The sequence below is a fragment of the Rissa tridactyla genome, chromosome 1 (genome assembly GCF_028500815.1).
Source record: "Rissa tridactyla isolate bRisTri1 chromosome 1, bRisTri1.patW.cur.20221130, whole genome shotgun sequence".
Taxonomy (NCBI): domain Eukaryota; kingdom Metazoa; phylum Chordata; class Aves; order Charadriiformes; family Laridae; genus Rissa; species Rissa tridactyla.
Window position 1 is genome coordinate 194,987,517 of NC_071466.1, and position 21,257 is coordinate 195,008,773.

Here is a 21,257-nt window from a genome sequence, read left to right on the forward strand (position 1 = left end):
CAACGACCGCATACGCATGGCTGGGGGAGACGAGGAGCGAGAGTGTATGATTGCTGTCACCGCACGGGAGGGCAACCCAAGGACGAACAAAAGGGGAGGAAGGGCTTGTTTCCCTCGGCACCCTTTTTGGTTGGGCATGTAGGAAATGCCTGCATGCCTCCACTGACTGCAAAACCGCTTGTGGTAACTGAAAAAGGGAACTGTCTTTGTGGTTAGATGTGGGGTTGGAGCCGTGATGACAAAAGTTCTTTTTTTTAAGTAAACCATGTTGTTTTTCTCAACAGAGACCTCATCGAAGAGGACTGAATTTGCATTGTTAGTGAATCGATAGCAAATAACCTATTCGTTATTTTAATGACAAGAGCTTCATTCACTTCTACTCTCTGTGCACTGAACCTTTAAACGTTTAGGAATCCCAGCCTGCTCTGGAGGTAACTGAATCATCTATTAAGTTACGGCTCATTTCAGATTCACTCACTGCATTTCCTTTCTCACAGAGATTTTATGTTATCTGTTTTCAGCAGATGATAGTCTGGAAGAAAGAGGATCTGGAGTCTATGGTGTTTTTTTTCTCTATATTGAATTTATATCCTGTAGATTTCAATTACAGAAGAACATAGCAACAGAAGTTGACAGGTTTTATTTTAGTCAGTCAGGAGAGCCTCTGCTGATTCCAGATGGATGTGGAAGTGTAGTGTCAGTAGGAAGAACCCTCTCCTTTTGTGGGTCAGCCGTGCAGCAGTGTCCTCACCACGAGAGTGAGCAGGCTGGAGCCTGAGAACCAATGCTGTGGAACAATAAGTTCTTTCATTTCTTGCACAAATGCCATCCTGGGTGCCAGCTAGAACTTTTTCTCTCCCTGTAGTGCCTGTTACACATGTCTTTCTGTTTGCCGTATCTTTTCTAGCTCTTTTTTTTGACCTCAGACTGTTTACTTGAAGGAAAGTCATTTGTTCCCTTCCATATTGCTCAGCAAAGGATAACATTGATTTTGCTTTGGATGTAGAATTGCACTTTGAATATGCTGGGGTATGATATGGGCAATTCTGTTTTAACTTTGAAATCAGTTATGGGGAGATCTAGCTCTTTTCAAGAGCTTCTTTTCATGAGCTCCTCTACAATTCCTTTGTGGCCTGAAGTGTATCACTTCAGACTGTATCACTCTCCTGTTCAGGACTGAAGAAGGCAGATCAAACAACATACTGGAATGTGAGGCATCGTCTCTCTCCTCTTAATATTTATTTATTGATTATTGCCTGCAGTAACTGTGGAACAGTTCTGTAGCTGCTCTGCAAATTAGAGGAAAACGTTTTTCTTTCCCCAGCTCAGCTAGCATCTAGCCTTGCATCAAAGCTCATCTTCAAAATTGTATAGCGCAGGGTTTGTTGAAACACTCTTTTTATTCTCTTTGCTTGCTTTATACCTCACTGGGGGTGTGACTTTTGAGTTTTACACCCAGCAATAACCATGAGTGAAGTAAATAAGTTTGTTTTGATTTATCCACAGGTACTAAAAGGGACTTTTATTCCTTCCTCTATGTTCCCTGACAGTTTTTAAATTCAATGTAATGAAATTTCCCTTCATCCATTAATCAGCCACCATAAAGCTCAAAAACTTCACCAGTTAAAAAAAGAAAAACACGTTCTTTCCTTACTGCGGTCTGCAAATCCGTTGTTTGAGCACATTTCCTTAACAACAGAAATCTTGCTTGGGCTTTGAAACGTCAGTTCTTGTTTGCAGCGTGACTGACCTCCCACCTCCTCAGCGTGGTTCTGACCAGGAAGCCTCCTCCTCCCTGAGCGGAGGGAGCAGAGGCAAGGGCATTCCGAATCCACGTTTTATTACTACACCCGCTAAGTACGATGTACATACTTGCCCTCTTAAGAGCTGGTTTGAGATCAGTAGTTTATTTCCAATAGGTGAATGAACAGCTGGCAAATATGTAATGCAACTCAGCAACGACAGTGATTTGGATTATGATGGATGACTTAATAACTCTCATGTAATTTTTCTTTCTTTTTTTTTTTCCTTTTAATTCTGTATCAGGTATATACAACCCTGAGGAACAGGCAAGACCCACACCATGCTTCTTGTTGGGGTTGTGCTGGAGCTCACACAACCAGATCATTACTGCAGCCCTGTGGTGTGTCAGGGCTGGCCGTGTCCTGCCAGTCCTGTTTTGCTGCTGCTGGTGCCCTCCAGGAGGCCAAAGAGCGAGATCCCATCAAAGGTCAGCCTTTATCTGGCAGATGCGTCCAGACCCGGGGCTTCTCTGTTGCATCAGACTCTCTCTGGTGCATTGGTACTTCTTTAATCGTCTCGCCTCTGTGTGGTTTTGCTAGTTGATGCAAATATTTAGGGGGAAAAAAAGAAAAAGTGTAGTCTTTATGCATCAGTGTTCTTGAAAGTGTATGGCTCCACCTCATAAAGCAAGACTGAGAATGTGCGTATCTTGATCAGCCTGATTTTTGTGTTGAGGGAGTTTACTGACATCAGCTCCAGGCCAACTAGAGCCACTGGTGCAGTAAACTATATTGTTTTTGTAGGAAAAAGAGAATATGCTAACAAATCTAGAAGTTTAACAAATGTATGCAGTAGGAGCTTTAACAAATAGGAACAACATGAAATTGAACTTGCTGCAAACTGGCTTGAGCAGATGGATGAAAACCATCTATTTTATTTTTTTTTCAAAACTGTACGTGCAGTCAGTTGATTGTTGCTTATGCGTATTATGCGTCAACAAGAAGTCTGTCCGGTTGTTTTAATCTCAGAGATAAGTAAGTCTAAAAGTAAATCTTTGGTTTTGATTGTGTCCTAGTAAGTAAAGATAACCAAATTTTCTTAAGACCTTAGGAATATCTAGAATTTATCACAGACAGCCTAGTTATTTTAATTGGTATTTTCCTGGCTACCCTATTATTACTTCCAATTGAGGACTCTTCCCATGGTATGTTAAGATGGCACATACAAATGATATCAGTGCTGTAGGTGGATATCTACTTTGCTCGTGCGCATCAGCTCAACCTGAAGGGAAGAAGTTGTCCTGTGAGAACTAACCTAGCTGATTTTTTTCCTCTCCAACTAAAATACTGCTGTATGTGTAGCGTAGCAATGCCTGAGCCCTCGCACAGATTTGGTGCCCAGGTGCCTTGTAAACACGTATGAGAACCCAGCAGCTGATCCAGAGAGAGGTGACGTTAAACTTGGAGAACATCCACAGGAGTCCGCGTCCTAAAACTTACCATCCTTGAATAAATATTGATTCTGTGTGCTTCTGTGTGCTACAACCTGAAGTAGATAAATTTAATTAAATTCCTTGAAGTAGTTTTCTTTCTATACTTTTTTGTGACAAAGAAATTTTGGAAGATGTGTAACTTTTTTTTTTTTGGTAGATGTTGTCCTTCAAGCCTACCATCACATGTGTTAGAGGTATAGATAGATATAGATACATATATTTATCTCAGCTTCAGACCTCCCATTTCTCAGATGACAGAATATTTTTGTGGATTTTAAGAGGGCCAAAACTTATTTTATTTGAACTTTAGACTTGGTTTTGCAGTGTTTGCTGCAATGGCATAACATCCAATGTTGACCTGCTTTGGTTTCTTGGCCTTGAATTTTCTCGTATCTATTTAAAAGACAAAACCAAAGATCTTCATTTAAAATACTCTCACAATAGTTACAGTACAGCAAGTTGCTGTTCAAAAACTAGAAACCTACAGCAGAGTTAATAAGGCTTTCTGGGAAAATTCTTGCTACTGCTATAGCAGCTCTTTCACAGAGGTCATGGCGGGGAGCCAGAGGAGGTTGGTAGACAGTGAGGCAACCAGAAAAGAACAAGTTTGTCAGCATGTACAGCTGATTACCGTGAGAATAATTTTCCATAAGCATAGCCTGCAGAGTGTTTGCTTAAGGAGGGAGGGGGAGGGAGGGTTAATTTTTCACTAAATTTCCTAAAAGCTAAGCCGTTTTTTAACTGTGGCAGAAAGTAATTTTTTCAAATCGGCTGGAATAAGTCTCAGTATGATTTTTGTGCTATTTTAATACTACCTACACATTGCAGTAGGATGAGGTATGATAATTCAGTATAGATAGACAATATAGAATTATTCTCATAATGATACATTATGACAATTATTTTGCATAGTGATTTTGATTTCTATTAGCTGCAGTGATCAGTTCAGAACAAGAAAACATGAGAAATATTGTTAGTGTCAGAAAAGACGGCCTTTAGTTATTATGTTCTCCTGCTTGTGAATGCCATCTAGATTGCCAACATGTCACCATCGGAAATAAATTCACCTTCTTTTCTAGGTTGCTCATGGTTGTAACCGTAGTGTAACTCTGTGAGAATATGGGTGGTCTTATAAATTTTATGGTGCTCTGTAACCCAAAATCTCTAACCAAGTATAACTGGATGATAGTTCCAGTCTCCAAAGCAGGTTTAGGTGTGTTCAACTGCCGCACTGTATGTAGACTTCTCCTTTCTCTGGCTACCTCTGCGTGCAAGGTCAAGGCTGAAAGAGGGTATTGTACAGGCCCGTGTCATACGGAGACTTCCTTCACACTGAAATAATCCGGTGTTAGCTGCTTGCCTAAGGAATGGTGTAAAGCAGATGCACTGGAATAAACACATGAACTCTGCACTTTGAAAAAAGGAGACAGAAATCAATCCATATTTACACTGAAAAAAATGTTGTTGACGAAATTATAACCCACTCAATTTTTAATATCGTCCTTGACTGTACAGAATGTTTGCCAAAGTCTCTATGATCGTGTGTGGTTTATTTCAAATATGATGCAATCCATAACCTGCAGCCTGCTTAATTTTGCAATATGAGCTGTCTTTATCCATTATTTATTGTCTTCGGATATGAGGCGGATCAGAATGTTAGACAGAAAGAGCACAGTGGCTTTGAGGATGAGTCATAGGAGTGAGATGGAATTCGGTAGTAGAAAGCGCCGTGCCTAAGTGTCTGGGTTGAGAACGACCGAGGGGGAGGCTCGGGAGTGGTTGGGAGCCGCCCTGGGAACATGGCCTCGGAAAGGTGAATGCAAGTCCCGGGGGCTTTGGGGAGAGGTTCCCACTAAAGCCAGGGAGGTGTCAGTGCCCTTGTGCAAGGCCCTGACGCACCTCGTCAGAAATAACGTGTGTGATTCTCTCTGCCCCTTTTCTGGAAGATGAATTTAGACTGGAACAGGTTCAGAGGAAAGACAAGGTGTCCGGGAGAATAGGAAAGAGGAGATGAGGTATCATGGCAAAACAAAAACACAGAAGACCTGAGAAAAGATATAACTATTTAAATTTAGTTAACTTCCTGATCATTGAATAGATGCAATTTCTGCTGAATAGATATAATTTCTGTGCATACATGTAATTTCTAAACAATCCACAATGACTGCATCCTCCTTTATCAGGTAATGTGAGGGACTTTATGAAGAACACATCAGAGAAGAAATATCTTTTTTTAAAGGAAAGGGCAACACTGATTCCAGAAAAAAGTTTAGAAATTAATAATGGATACATTTCAACAGAAATTCACAAATTCTTTGTTGTGAGGATAGTCTGTAACGTGTCTCCATCAGGATTAAGTGGGGGTAAAAAGTCAAACTGCTTTTAAGCTGGAGCTGAAGACATTTATCGAAGTGATTCTATAAAGCGTTGCTGTTAACACTGAACAACAGGACTCAATAATTCAGAAAATCCCTTTAGTTTTTCTGTTCATATTGTCTTTTAGGTATCTTACCATTGAAAAAGCAATAATAAAACCAGTCACTGCTATGGAAGGAATTCAGAATCCTTCCGTCTTAAGTTGTATAAAAATAATAAATTATTTGGGGTCTGTTGGAGAACAGTAGCTTCTAAACAAATCTGTCAAATCTTAAGTCTCTGTTTAGTCTGCAGTGGTGAAGTTGCTCTGAATAGAAAATACATGATAAAATATGTCTTGTCAAAAAGCTTTTTCATTCTATTTAGCACTTTCCAATAATAGACAATCTCTACCGCATTTAATAAAAAATAATAAAACTGCTGAAGCCGGAACTGATTGCTGATTAGTTTAAAATAAAAAAGTTTATAGCCTCTCTTTACAGTGTACTGCTCACTCTCTGTATCAAGTGCTTAAATAAAGTCTCTCTGGGAGGAAGTTTCCATTCTGAGTCATAAGCGTTGGATTGACAACCTTTACAGAAATTCAAATGCAATCCTATTAAACAATACACTTCTATAAATGCTGAAGGATAGATTTCTTTCACTGGGTGCGGGGGCACTAAGCTGCGGTATCTCGGAGAACAGCTTGTGGAGAATTTGTGTAGCTACGACAAGCAATAAGGCTGGGAGCTGCCGGGCTGGATCACCTCTAGTATCCCATCAGGAGGACGGGCTATCTAATGGTACAGGACCCACCAGCCTGCAGCAATTATCTAAATGGTGTTTGCCCACAGGAGCAAAGCAGCAGCCACATAAAGAAAAAATTGTTGGGTTTTCTTTCAATATCCCATTAGAGCTGGATATTGTTCTTGCAAGCATCATTTGAAACAAGTATGTCAATAAAATGCAAATAACTATCACAATACTTCCTGGCGTGTATTTTAAATGTACAAAATTTAGAAAAATAATTTCCTCTAAACTTACTTTGTGGATTCATCAGTATTTGCTGTGTCTCCCTTAACTATCAGTTTGGCTTCATTTTGAGTTCAGTCTCCCGTGACTGCAGAATTTGGCCACAGGTTTTACCCTTATAACCTCTGGCTAACCTATAAGTAAAAAATGTAAGTGTGCTAAAAATTATTAAAAAATGCAAACACTACTCTTATCACAGCAAAATAAGATATGCATAGGGGAAATTCATTATTCCAATATTAAAAATTATTTAGCGAATGTAAAGGCCAGCCAACCCACTCAGGATGCTGAGCATACACACTGAGGAGAAAACTAGACAGATCACAGATGATGTTGAAAAGATGCAAAGGAAGAATGCTGAAATAAAAGGAGATGGGAAGATGTTGGGCAGCTTTCTGGAACAGCAGAGAAGACACCACCAGCGGGATGGGAGCGTGTGAGATTCCTGTTCTGACTGAATCCCAGCACTCAGAAGTGCCAGCGCACGATCGTGCCTCTGTGAAGCTGCCCCTAGTCGCTGGCTGGGCTGGTGGTGAAGTCTTTTGACATAGACCCTCCTTGATGATGGGCAATTCTCAGTGCAGTTCTCAAAGCCTACACAGATACGTGAGCATAAAAACCACCGCTCCCAACATAATCCCTTCTGCTGGTCATGCACACAATGCTGTGCAAGTCATTTCTTGTTTTCGCCCTTCTGCTATCACAACCTCTCGATCACTTAAGATACGGCACTGGTGTTACCTTCCTGGGGAAGGGCATCTCAAGGTGATTGCAAGCTACATGTGTGGACGCAAACCCTGTATGGCTCGGCACTGTGCTTATCAGGAGAGAGGAGTTCCCAAAGAGAAATGCAGTGAGGCCCCGCCGCTACTAGAGAATACTACTATCAACGCTTTCTTGTAGCAATAATTTTGTTCACCGTCTCCACTTCTACGTGTTATTTCTTCTTTGTTAATTTAAAGGAAACAGTTGCTTACTGTTAGTGTTCGGCTGGTCTAACTTCATCTTCTCCCTCAAATTCAACGTAGTAATAAAAGTCCGAAGTTTGTGTTTCACTGTACTTGTTTTTCACGTGATGAAACTGAATAGCTAAAGTTATGCCAGAAGTTTTAACAAGCAAACAAACAAAACTCAATAAACAATCTACACAAGTGAGTTGTGTTTCAACACACGCTTCTGAGCCAGCAGAGATTTAAAATATTTGAAACAAAGTCAGCTGTTGACCAATGCAGTCCATAAAGTTAATCAGCCGTAATATACTCTCTAAAGATTAGGAGTACTTTTGTGCTGGGGGGTAACCCCTCTGCCCCCTGCAAAACAGGCACTTTAGAAGTCTGTAACGCATCAGTACTTCACATCTCAAGATAGCCCACAATCCCGAAAGCAGCATGCTCATTTATAGTTGGTTTCATTGAAATTGCCATGTATTGCAGATGGGAGCATTCGTGCATGTATATATTTGTGCGTGTTTATATATTCATATGTATTAGTACATATATCATCACTGATTTTTCTTGTCCTGCACTGCTGTTCCAACAGGGATGCATCCTGGCCACTTCAGTCAAGGAAAACTCTCACCAGAGAAGAACCATTTGCCTTCAACAAGCTTGAAGACCATCATTTGTCTTTGGCCTTTCCAATGCATATTATATACTGGAACTTTTGTACCAGCTGAGGCTATAACTGAACTTTCAATGCAGCAGTACTGTCTGGGTGGTGTTTTAAAGCCCAAGTCCCTTAGGACAAGCAGGGCTTCCAAGAAGTTAAAGCTTTTTCTTAGAAAGCTTTGAATAAATCTGCTTCCTCACATGGATTTTTGAAGTTGCTGCTGGTCATCCAAGATAATATGAATCCAAAATCATGTGAAAAACCTTCTGCTCTCAAAGCGCTTGTGTGTTTGTGGGTTTTGTAAGCAGCTGTAAATGTAAACTTCCTCCTATGGTAAACATTTACAATGAATCAGAGAGATCTGTAGTGGGTGCGAGTTGAGCTCAGAAGATGCATGAGAATTTAAATGCTCTGCGAACCTGACTGGTTGTCCAGTGTGTAGGCTTATCTGCAGAGAGGTAGATGAGATTTTTACTGATGAAAGGTGTCGGAACAATCCTGGAGCCCCAAACATCCATAACGCAACCCTTGTGTATTCTCTTTTCAGCTACTGCCTGTTTAAAGACTTAAAATCCTGAACTGTTCTATCAAAACCCTTTTTGATATATTACTGAAAAGACTTCTGCCTCTCTTGAGCTCCATGGCAGGGAGTGAAGGTATGGAGACCTGATGATAAATATTAAGATTTTTAAATATGTGATTACTGAATGAAGAAATTCCAAATTCTCCTGCTTTGGTTGGGTCTTATGTTACTATCTGAATGATAAATAAATCTTTGATTGATAAATCTTGATGATGATAAAGCTGGATAAATCCTTTGATGTTTTCCATTTCATAACAATAACGTTATTTCCAGCTCTTTCTAATGCTCCCTCATTCTGACCTGTCACAAATGCTGGAAAAGAAACTACATTAAGGTGTTGCCCATTTGAATACAGGCAGTTTAAGCAAGTGCAGAGAACACAACAATTAGCATGGCAATCAGTATGACGAATGATGGTGACCAAGCTTTCTGTAATTATAAAACTGGCTCTAGGTTCTCTCAGTCTGACTCCAAATATTGTTCAAACTGATGAGGCAAAATTCAAAGTTTAGAGGATTTTACCATTTTCTTTGTTCTGCAACGATGGGCTGCAAATGACAGAAGAGATTTGGGGAAATGTTCCAGCTGCACCACGCTCACCGTTGGGCGCGGGATGCTTCAGGAACAGCTTCTGCTCTCAGTGACATTTTCAGCCCAAGAAACACCACCAGAGATGAAAAGGTGGGTGGAGTGGCTCACATTTAAATGAGCCAGGCTGCTTCTAACATCAAAAGAGATTCAGTCCAAGGATTGGCCAAAGGGCCAAAGAGATTCTTGCCTTGCCTAGGGCACTATTTCCATAATGATTTTGGTCTGTGCAAATGCTTCTACAAACGCAGAGCCAGGGAGCCTGGGCAAACACCCACATTTGCCAAGGGCTTTGTGTTGGGCTAGGAATTGTCTTCTTTCCTTAAACACTGGACATTTAACTTCTAGACAGTGTATCTTACCCAAATGACATCTATACTGTCTTTCTGTAATTTGCCAACTTTCTAATATATGTTCTCAGTTTATTGCACGAGGTTCTGATGTCTTTCCTCATTGGGTGAATAATTGGGCTGGTTTGCCATATGCACTTTTAATATTTCTTGCTTAATCTCTAGAAATTCACAGGTTGCTAATTACGGCCTTGTTAAGTAAAATTTCAGGGAAACATTTCCTTATGATTTGCCTTTTCAACTTTATGTATATAAATATATATATATAGGTATATCTCTTTATATTCTTATGCTTCTTCATGATTAAATGCTGACATTATTTTACAACATGCATCCATGTAGTGTCCTGGAACATCCCTTCTCAAGAGAAGAGAAGATAATGGGAAGGAGGTCTCAGAGAGAACATATCCCATCCGGAATCCCTGTAGGTATTTCCTGGGCCAGCAGTTCCAAAATGGAGACCTTCATCTCCTTGAGGGTAAGGTGTGGCATAAAGCCCAGATGAATAATTCTGTAGCAGCTTAACCTTCAAGAATTGGAAACTCTGAGAGCTGTGTCTGGAAACGTGTGGGTCTCAGATGTGTCCAACCAGGCTTGTGCCTTGGTCCTGGCAGAGAAGCAGAGCTGGTGGTGACAAGGGTGAGGGCCAGAGAGCAGTCCCGGTCCTGAGGGGTGAAGGTGGAAGCACTTGGATGTTTTCTGTTTTCCTGCGTGAGCTTTGGGCAGCAGAAGGCTCTGAACTGCTGTCCTGTGTCACACCAGGAGGATGGACAAGACCCGTCCCACCTCTTCATCTCACCAGAGATGATCTCCACACTTTACAGGTAGAGGGGAACTGTTGGGCAGCAAAACCCACCAGCCTTCCCATTTTCTCCCCATGCTTCTGGGAGCCGGTAGTCCTGTGATGGGGTCAAGGGAAGGAGCTGTACCCAGGTGCTGTGAAGTTCAGCCTTCTGTTCAGCAACAGGGAAGCAGCCTCTGAGCTTTGCTCACAAGGGGTAATGCCAGCGCAGGACCACATTCTTTGCACGAGTATCTGATTTTTGGAAGGAGGATACTCTTATGCTAGGTTTTTTTTTGCAGCTCAGCTCATACTCTGCCACTGATTTTGGAAAATAATTATAATTAACAACAAATATCTTAGGGTTAACTTGTATTTCAGTGATTAAAAAGAGCAGTTAGTATTGCTTTGTACATTGACTTTTGTTAATGCCACTTTGTATGTACACTTACCAAAAGCAAAAAGAACTGAAAAACCTCTACAGGGGAAGCAGCCAGTGCTATAATACGTAGTTCCTCTCATAGGTTTGCCACAAAGGATCATACCAACCCCTTGGCGCAGCATGTGCTATTTTAATGACTCTTAATTCAGTTTTGAGCTTTTCTTGAAATCCATATTTAAGATAGTCTGTATTAAGTCGTTTGGAATGCTGAATTAAATATCATCCACAGGGCCCAAAAAATCTCAATAATGTCATTTGTATGAGGCACAAGGAGTGGGATTCATTTGACTGCGTGCAGATCGCTCCAGGAGCTACCTACATCTATGCTAACCACATCATTTTCCCTTTTTAACCAAAGAAGAGAAATAAGCAGTTTAAGGGTATGAGTCAGCTGATCTATTTCAGATATCTGGTATACGATGAGATGAACTGCACTTTAAAAGCAACTATTACTCCCTAGAGAGTTCGAAAGGAGCCTCGGTGACCAGTTCAGGTATAGAAATTTGTACTGGTGATATTTAAAGAGAGGTGGATGCTGCTGAGATGACTGACAGTAATTATGGGCATGCCTTTCAATAAACGAGCTCAAGCACTGCATATTTTACTCTTAGCCCTATAGCTGTTTGCATATTAAACAAGCCAGTAATACTCTATCATCAACAATATTCTTGGTCTTCTCTTTTCTATCTCCACAGTACGTTGCTGACAAGCCCGGCTAGTCCTTTAAAAGTAGAAGAAATTGAGGTACTTAAAAAAAAAAAAAAGACTGAGAAAAATGAGCCTGCATCTTGATAATTCTTGGAGCGAATGCACAGTTTCAAGCAAACCGAAATCTTCTATATGTGGATTTGAACAATTTTGGCTTGCTTCTGCGAGTGAGACGTTGCCACTGCAAATGTAGCCTTTATTTTCTTGATAGACATATTTTAGCTTGCTTTTTAAAAAAAAAAATAAAATTTTTGGGGCTGGTCTCCAAGGGGTTTTTCAAAAATTATTCATAGACATTAGCCGATGTCTCAGAAATCTGTGTAGCACTGTAAGCTATCAAAATATTGTGCACTTTTTGCATAATAGAACAACAGTTCTGCTCTAAAGTCTTCTGAAACAAGGACTATTTTTTAGACTCAAAAGGCCACTCCGTAGAATTATGAGAATCAGAAAGGAGGGGCGGGTGGGAAATGAGAGAAAAGTGAAAACCGACTAAATTTGTTGAAGAAAAAAACCTTTCATTTTCACCCACAAGATGGTGCCACTTCCTCAACTTAAAGTGCAAATTTCCTTTGAAAACAATATAAAAATGACTCTTACGAGTCTTACACCCCATGAAAAGAGCAACGGATCGGAGAAGTCCTACTAGTGCCTTTTAAAAAGTGTTTAAATGGGATTTAAATGACACACGGTCCTTGGGCTGGCCCTCTCCACAAAAGTAAGGTGCATCCTCCGTGAATTCAGGGACACGCTTGCCAATCTGTGCAACAATAATAACCTGTTAGTGCATATTGTCACTGCTAGCTCCTCGGAGTCACATCGCTCAGTCCGAGTGGGTTTCTGTTTCTTTCCGTGCACCGTAAAAAATAATCATTTAGCAAATTTCAAAGCATTATATCTGAGGAAATGTCTGGAGGATGGGCGATGTGCACAGGTACAACTGCAATTTAAAAAGAGTGGGGTTGCCAATGCGTGGCTGAGAACACGTCGGAGAGCCTTCGTTGCCGGGAATGATTAATTAAGTGGAAAGCTACCAGCGACCAGCTTTCCTTTAGGTTGCTGCTGGGTTTACAAATTTGACAGAAAAAGAAGACAAAACACTGCTAACTTTTAAATGAAATGCATAGGATGAGTAAAAAAGCAGAACATTCACAATATAAATTTTATAGACCTTTTGTGATGGTAACTGCGCTTTATTATTATTCTCACTTTATGAGAGGTGAAAACCTGAAAGATTAAGAAACCAAGTTTCGTACAACACTTACTTAACGTGTAAAAATATCTTCAAATCAAATACTGAAATGGCAGGAGGTGGCACAAGAGGCAGCTCCTTGTCAGCTATCTGTCCCCGTCCTCAGCTGCCCTTTTGCTCATCCCCTTCCAGTCTCTCTGGACGCCCTGGCCTTTGCCCCCACCTTCCCCCATCCTTTCTGCAGCATCTCCTACATGCTTCCCTGGTTGCTTCCCCTCTCTGCCTCTCCTTACGCTCATTTAGTAGCTGCTTCCTCTGTAGGGCAGCCAGAGAAGTGCAGGGGAGCAAAACAGCATGGACGGTCTCCCTGCTTTTATTTGGGGTTCGAGTACCCCAAATATAGTGTCTAGTGATGCAAAAACATTGGACAAACTTGACCACATGCCTCATTGCCAGTCCAACACATGATGAGAACGCGTTTTAATTTACTAAGAATAGAGGCGTAATTTTATGTTTTATCATGGAAATCCTAACCTGTATTTAAGGTGGAAAAATCACCCTTTTATTCAAATGAATTTTGTGCCTGTCTCCTACTGAAAGTCAAAACACATAAGCTCCTACATCTCTCAGACAGTCCCGTGAGTTTTACTTGAGAGTGTAATCCAAAACTGTCTATTCACATGGTCAGGAGCAGCCTTATGAATGACTGAAATGGTTTCAAGTGTTTTTATTGCCCAATGAACTCTTTTTAAATGTAGAAATAAAAAAATGATACAAGTAGCCGGATGATGAAGCATGAATTTGCCTTCCAACCATGACGCAAGTCATTGTCTCCAGGTACTTCCCCACTTGCACCCAGCTTCTCCTGGCCCAGGTGATACAGTGTCATCCCTATGGTAACCCCTAATTCTGGGGGAGGAACAGGTTGCTCACCACCTGAAGCACGTTACCATCCCAATGGGTGTCAAAAGGGATTGTTTAATTCAAATTGCGTAAGCACGGGATTTTGCATGACTCAGGGCAGGATGATGGCTCCATACCTCATTTTTTTTCGGCAAGCTGCAAGCCTAAGGATGTGTCCCAGCCTAAGTCACGCAGGGTGTTTCTGAGATGCCTAAGTAATCCGGTTCCTTATGGGACTTCCCCATATGCGTATGCAGCCTGGGCTTGAAAAATGAAAATTAGTTTAAAGATGAGACACAATCTCTTATGGAAAATGACTGTACTACTTCCTTGATTTACACAAAAATCTGGATTGGAGGTTATGTTGCAAGGCCCTTGGTTTTTACTAGTTATGTAAGAAGCAAAATTACATTTCATTTTTACGATTATGCTAAAAAAAAAGGAAGATGAATAGAGAGCAGGGAGGAAAAAAAACAGAAAAAGCTTCAAAATTAAGATTTTCAAAGAAGTGGGTATAATTTGGGTTAAATCTTATTAGGAACCTCAGAAACCATTTAGAAACACCATATTTCTAAATAGTTCCTCTTTATAGTATCATATTTTTGGTATTATACCATATTTTAAGAGGAAAAAACCCTCTTATTTGGTAGTCTTTAAAGCCATAATTAATGCCTCTTTTGTGAAAAAAAAAAAAAAGTGTTGATTTCAGACAGTGGTTTTTGTGTTTCACAGCTAAAATTGAATCATATTTCCTTGCAAAGCAAAACAAAGCCCTCTGGTAGGAAGGGGAAGGAAGAAGGAATAGCAAAGGCAGGAAAATATAGCTTCTGTATCTGGGTAGCTTTTGGAGCACATGATCCAAACTGTGTTCTTTGGGCCAGGAAAAACATTCGCCTTTTTGCTCTTATTTTCCTCTCTACAATTGATGGAAAACTTTTTTTTTTTTTTTTTTTTTTTTTTTTAGAACTAGATCTGATTGTTCGGGACTGGTTTTCAGCTTGCTGGGCTAGGCTAAATGTAGCAGGGTTAAGGCCATCTGCCCGGCTGAGATGGGTTGTCATTCAGACAGAAAGCGGAAAGGGCTGAGAAAAGATAATGCAAAGAAGGAAAAGAAGCCGGAGAGGAAGTGCATACATTAGAAGGATGGTTATTAGAAAGGGCTTGTGTCAGAGACACGAGCTGGCTCTCTCCCCATGACTGATGGTTGGTTCCTTTTTGGAGCCAGGGCTGCTGAGCGTGGCCACCTCTGCAGGCACAGCTGCCCCAGGGTGCTACAAACATCACTCGTTCGCTCTCCGTGTTAGCGTGGTGTAACGAAGCTGTGCAGCGCCCGTGGATTCCGGGTGCTGGTTCACAGTTCTCCCATCCCTCTTTCGTCTTCAGCACTTTTCTAGTCTTTCCTCTTTCGCTGCTCCTATACAAAGAGCTTTTAAAAGGCCAAGGGGCATGACCAAAGGGAACACTTCTGCAAATATCTTTTATTTACCATATTTCTACTAGCTGGAAAACAACTTTTGGACAAAATTTCACGAGCCTGAGTGTTCAACAAAGAACAGGGCTGAATAATTTCAGAAAAATACAATTCTCTTGGTTTTGTTGGTACCTTACTGTTCCCTCCCCTCTGTGTTTACAGCACAGACTTTAGATAACGAGTGTACGGTGTGAAGTGCATTTTGTGAGCAGTGAGTTTCTGACTGCGATTTCTGTATATGGCAGGATATCTTTTAGATAAGCCAAGACTTGTTTCCCACAAAGAGTATTTTCTCAAGTGCTGTCATTTATTTTTTTTTTAGCATCCAAAAGATGAGTATTTATTGTGGAAAGGAAAAAATCTTTTTTGATATTGAGGAATAACCTGATCTTATGAGTTTTTTATGTTCCTGCTTGTTTTCAATATCATGCTAGAAAATCTACGAAAATTGTGGAGATATGATTTAGCGACAGGCCCCAGTTTCTGCTTTCTGGCTACACAATAGAAACAGAAGAAAGTTGCCTTGCAGAAGTATGTGGGAAGTCATGGTTGTTCTTTAGCTTCCCCTTTAGTCAACAGAAATTGACAGGTTTTTTTCCTTATTCATTTATCTCCTGCTGTTGCTTGCAAGTACCGTCAGCCGTACAGGCCTGTGAGTCAGCCACCTCTCTGCGTGAAGCTGAACAATAAATTCCATTTCTTCCTCCTCGCACTTTAAATATAACTTCATTCCTCTGTTCAACTAGGAACGAGGTCTGTTACTTATTCTCTTCTTACGTGATAACATTACCGGCTCCCTTTGGTGTGACAACAAAAATTCATTTACGTTCAGAAAAAAAGTGAATGTGCAACATTTTTTTTCTAAGGGACTGAAAGAATAACAGCGGTATCACTGAAAAAAAATTAGGAAGAGGTCTTTGAGTAAAGTATCTCTGCAGATAGCATCTCAGACCTCGTGACTCTTCAGGGAAATGTGTTCAGAGTCGGCCCGACTTTTCTCTATCTGATGGATGTACCAGGAGTTAGGGAGGCACAGACGTGATTTTGCGAGAGTTGTTACTCAAGCCTTTATCGCTCCAAAACTAAGTTCTGAGTGTGATAAGCATATAAATGTTTGCAGGCTTTGAGATTCGAACGTATTTTCTGTCTTTGTATTGTATCTTCATATCGTAAATGTTAACCACCACCGGAGTAAAATCACTGCTAAGTGCAAAGGCCTGGTTTGCTGAGTGTATTCTCAGGAGCTCCATGTAAGAATGCTGAAAAACTAAGATAGACCAAGCCACTGGATACATCCAGAGAATGGTAGTAAGGTGCACACTTTTTGCATTTACCCACAGAATTAAATATTTGCAGAAATGCGGAGGCGTTGCTGTAAGAGATTCTGTCTTAAATGGCTTTTTAGGTTCTTTAGAAAACATAAGGAAAGTGAAGGGGGTTTATCTCTAATTTCTCATGTTTTGCATTAGGCTAAGAAGGAACAATAGATGTTCCTTGGCCAGAACCTCTAACTTTATTGCAAAATTTCCTTGTAACACTGTTAAATCCCTGATCTTTCTGCTGGCAAAACCAGGTCTCTAGCCCAGACTTTGCATTGGTGTTGGCTGATTTGTAATTGCCTTGGTATTCACAGGTCTGGCCTTTATTTCACCCTAAAGCTGTGCACGCCCACTGTCCTTTCCTGCACGGCAGAACTGTGACTCATGCGCAGGTTGTACATACGTACGTTATTCGGAGACACTCCTACCGGAAAAAGTTTATATACATATGGTTTGGCATCCATGGATTGTGTTGGCAATTAAGCATCAGCAAAATAAATGGGGTAGGTTGGATTTGGTCCCCTGCATCTTGAGGGAGGTGGACGTGACACTGGGTCAGAGTCTGAGTGCTGGCAAGGGGGGCCAAGCCCTTTTCTGGCAGAGGTGACCTGAGCATCCTTAACTTCAGCCAGACTTCACTGAAACCCTGCCACAGCGGGGTGCTCTTCCCCAAAAAGCTGTTGGTGATAAGCGTTGATAAAGAGGTAGCTAACAGTAGATAAAAGCGTCCCAGACCTGTCCCTATCCGAACAGAAAGCTGGGAGAGAGAATTTATTCTGTCTCATGGTTAGCTAGATATTTTTAGGATATGTTTTAGTTTTATTTTATCTAGCAATAAAATAAAAAATCGAACGTCAGTATTCATGATAAAGCGTGCTCAGAAATGCAAGAGAGTGATCTTTAACCTTTAACCCTCTAACCCTTGAAGGGATAGATTTATAAACTTACATAAGGGCTTAAAGTGCAGATAACCATCTAATAATATTTTCAAAAGCAACAACTCTGCTTCAGTGCTATCAGTCTTACGCCCAAAGATAGCTAGGTGCCTGACTGCACTGAAATCCCCAATAAACCGGAATTAAATATTTGAATAATTTTACAGATATGAGCCCTCAGTCCTACGAAGCCAAATCGGTTCAACTGCTTTTAACCGCGTCAGAAAGTGCCCGTTCGCATCTTTAGGCAATGATGGGACTTGGAAATTTGGCCACAGGGGCACGAGCCCTCTTACTTCACATTAACTTTAAATAAAATAAACCCTGAGGCATGGAATTCAGTTCCAGGTACATGCATGGGCTTGAAATGAAGCCCGTAGCCCACAGGTCTAATCAATTTGACAACATTTATCTCAAAAATCAGTATTAAAACTCAGCCTAATACTGGATTATTCCCACACCCCTGCTCAACCTTTTTTCCTAGCTATGGAACATAAGGAGTTATTCTGTAGGCAGCACTGAGTTTAGCTTTTTCTAAAATTCTTAATTTTGTTACTAAATGTATATTCTTCATAGAATTGCTATACTAGTCCAGTTGTTTAATAAGCTGTGAATTTTTTAGAAACATTTATTGTTCAGAATTCATTTGTGACATGGCATAGAACCTAGATTTTAATATATATCAGGACTTTATATTTTTCTTACAGTCTTTAAACACTAATATTACTACCAACTTAGTAATTAGGAAATATACATTCTGATTATTTTGTCAGTGATCTGAAAAAAAACCCCAAACCCCAAACCTGTTCTGTGTTTGAGAATAGACTACATTTTATTCAAGTGGCAACCCATATTCATATTGTGATTTCCTGAAGCATTTCTCTCTCGATGCATAGGAAGCTGGATCATATTTATCAGGAAAGAAACTTTGAAATAAAAATATCATTATTTTTAACTGAGTAGTAAGAGGCTGGGAACAGCTGAGTTTTCTCTCCAGCTCTAAACAAATCCCACTCTACTTAGGTACAGCTTTCTTCCTCAAATTCCTTCTATTAAAGATCTTGGTTTAATTTGTGATTGTCCTGTTTCATCTGGGATAGAGTTAATTTTCTCCCTAGTATCTGCTGTATTTTGGATTTAGTATAAGAATAATGTTGATAACACATATCATTTTAGTTGTTGCTAAGTAATGTTTACGGTAAGTCAAGCACTTCTTCAGCTTCCCATGGAAGCGGAGAGGGTCCATAGACCGGACAGGCTGGCCAAAGGAATATTCCATACCATAGACACCATGCTCAGTATATACATGGGGCTTGGCCGGGTCAGGGATCCGCAATTGCTGTTTGGGGCAGGCTGGGCAATCGATCACTGGGGGGGAGAACAATTTCTGTTGCAGCACTTTATTTTGTGTATTCTTTTACCATTATTGTTATTTTTCTCTACTGTTACTGTTCTATTAAACTGTCTTTTTCTCACCCCATGAGGGCTTTTTTTCTCCTTTTTCTCCCTCTTCTCCCTACCCTACTTGGGGCGAGAGTGGGTGAATGGCTGCGTGGTCCTAGCTGTTGTCCGGGTTAAAACAACAATAATTTTTACACAGCAGTAATTCAAATAAAACCAAAGCGTAAGTCTCTTTCAGAATTTTTCCCCCAACAGTCCCCTCTCTTCTGCCGCAGCCCATCATTCCTTCTGCCCCACAGAACATTTTCTCCATGGCTGGGGCTGAGGTCCAGCTGCCGAGAAGGACCAGAACTTGGGAAGGCTCCCGACGCAGGTGCCCACCACCCGCGTTCAGCGAGATGCAGCAAGAGTCAAGTGCTCTGCAAAAATATCTCTGGCTGCTCAGGGCTTTCAGATTTAGCAGAAGCTTTGTACGGCACAGGAGGAGGTTGGCAGGAGCTAGACTGCAAATCCTGGCATCATTCTCCTCCTGTCTGTCAGAAGTACATGTATATCCACGCACAGGCATCCCTTTGTCAGACAGCAGGAGTTGATAGCTGCTGACTCATGGCAATGGTTGCGCCTCCCCCATGATCCCCCTTTCTCAAGTATCAAATTTAACTGCAACATCAAGTAAAAATAACAACAGCAATGAAACACCCTGAGTTCTCAGTGCCCACACAAGTGCACGTGGAAAGAAAGGTGAAAACCCAAAATCTTTGGTGGGCTGGAGTATTACACTGGCTTCTATTAAGTATTAGTATTGCCATCAAGTAGCATTGTAAAACAGAAACTACTTGCTTTCAAAGCTGCTTCTTCCATTAGGGGTTGTTTGGGGCTGTTTCATCGGCTTGAACACATGCTTTTTGCTCTTGCTGGCTTTTTTGCCCCAGCGACTGGAGGGAATTCTCTTGTCCGGCAGCTCAGAGCTCTTCCCAAATGACTCGTGATGCCCTGAAGAAACATGTTCTTGAGTTGTCTTTGTCTCCCCTTTATTCTGCTGGATTCACTTTTCTGTGCGGTTCGGAGTAAAACCCTGGAGCGGGTGGTACCTTGGTAGGTGCCAGCCGTTTATTTCAAATTTGTTGTTCTTTCCCACTTTAGTCAAAGAAATGTGATACTTTCTACTGGTTTATCTGAGTTATTTTTTCCACCCTACCACTCTATTTTAAGTGTGTTCAGAACTATTTTTTGACTATACCAAAGATTTTACCTCCGTATGTCTATAAAACCAAGTACAAATGCATAGCACGTATATAGTTGACTCTCAGATGCTGATATTTTTAATAACATTTAATTGGAAAGTTATTCTTCATGTGGTATATTTGAACAGATACAACAAAGAATCACTGAAGAGAATTCCTTGTGAATTATGCCTCAGTTTGCTTCGTTTTTCCCACCTGAACACAGGATAAGAAAAAAGAAAAAAGAAAACATTTTAGTGGAGTGAAATGAGACACAGGACAAGAATAAAAGTAAAGGGGGGTCATCGCTGCAGGGCTGGGATGGCTCAGCTGTGCAGAGTCGAGGCTCCAAGGGGATGCTCTGGGTTAGCAGCCACTGTCCAAGGGAAAGATGCATCTAGAAACACATTAAAAGAGGCATTTCACACATGCATCAGGTTGGACTGCACTCCCAAGCCTACAGGCTGAGGTAATTGGGCTGAAAAGACCTTTACCATGGCTTAAAAAAGAAGATGGATATAAGGCCAAATACAAAAAGCTGCCTGTTTAATTTTACCCTTTGTCCTGTGTTCTATTTTAGGTGAATAAATTGCACTCTGTTTGGAATAAGCTGTTTCTGCGTCCTGACAGGTGCTCAGGAAAAGCCGTGCCGGCCGGGTGAGCCCACTTGCTGCGCTCCAGGATGGGACGGGAACCCCAAACATGGGGCTGCGACACGGGCGGTGAGGGGTACCTCAGCAGCGTGGCAGGGGTCCACCATCTCACCCGTGGCCTGGCTGGGACAGCCAATAGATGCACCCTCTAGCATATCTACTGAAGGTGTTGGGCAACAGTTAGTAATGAGAAATTATTTCATCCTTTCCCATTGTAGAAGGGATGCTAAAGCCCTCACAGAGCATGTAGATATGGGCACAAGTCTGTCTGTCTGTCTGTCTGTCTATCTGTCTCTGTAATTGCATGTCCTTCCCCGACACCAAACATCAGCCAGACACTCGGGAGGGGCTCAGGTCTCAGAGACCATCTCATCTCTACCCATTGATGGGAACAACCTGCTGAGTAAAAGGCAAGAAAAGAAGGGAGTCATGCTGCAAGCCGGAGAACCAGCGTGGGAGAGGTCTTCTGTACATGCCT

At 41.2% G+C, this 21,257-nt stretch overlaps 1 long non-coding RNA gene across 1 annotated transcript; it reads left to right on the forward strand.

The window, feature by feature from the left end:
- The first annotated feature begins 229 nt into the window (after window positions 1-229).
- Window positions 230-9,801, forward strand: LOC128915421 (uncharacterized). Its single transcript, XR_008468635.1, has 3 exons — window positions 230-431; window positions 2,064-2,230; window positions 8,162-9,801. It is a non-coding gene; the product is annotated as an uncharacterized LOC128915421 (long non-coding RNA).
- The last annotated feature ends 11,456 nt before the right edge of the window (window positions 9,802-21,257 follow it).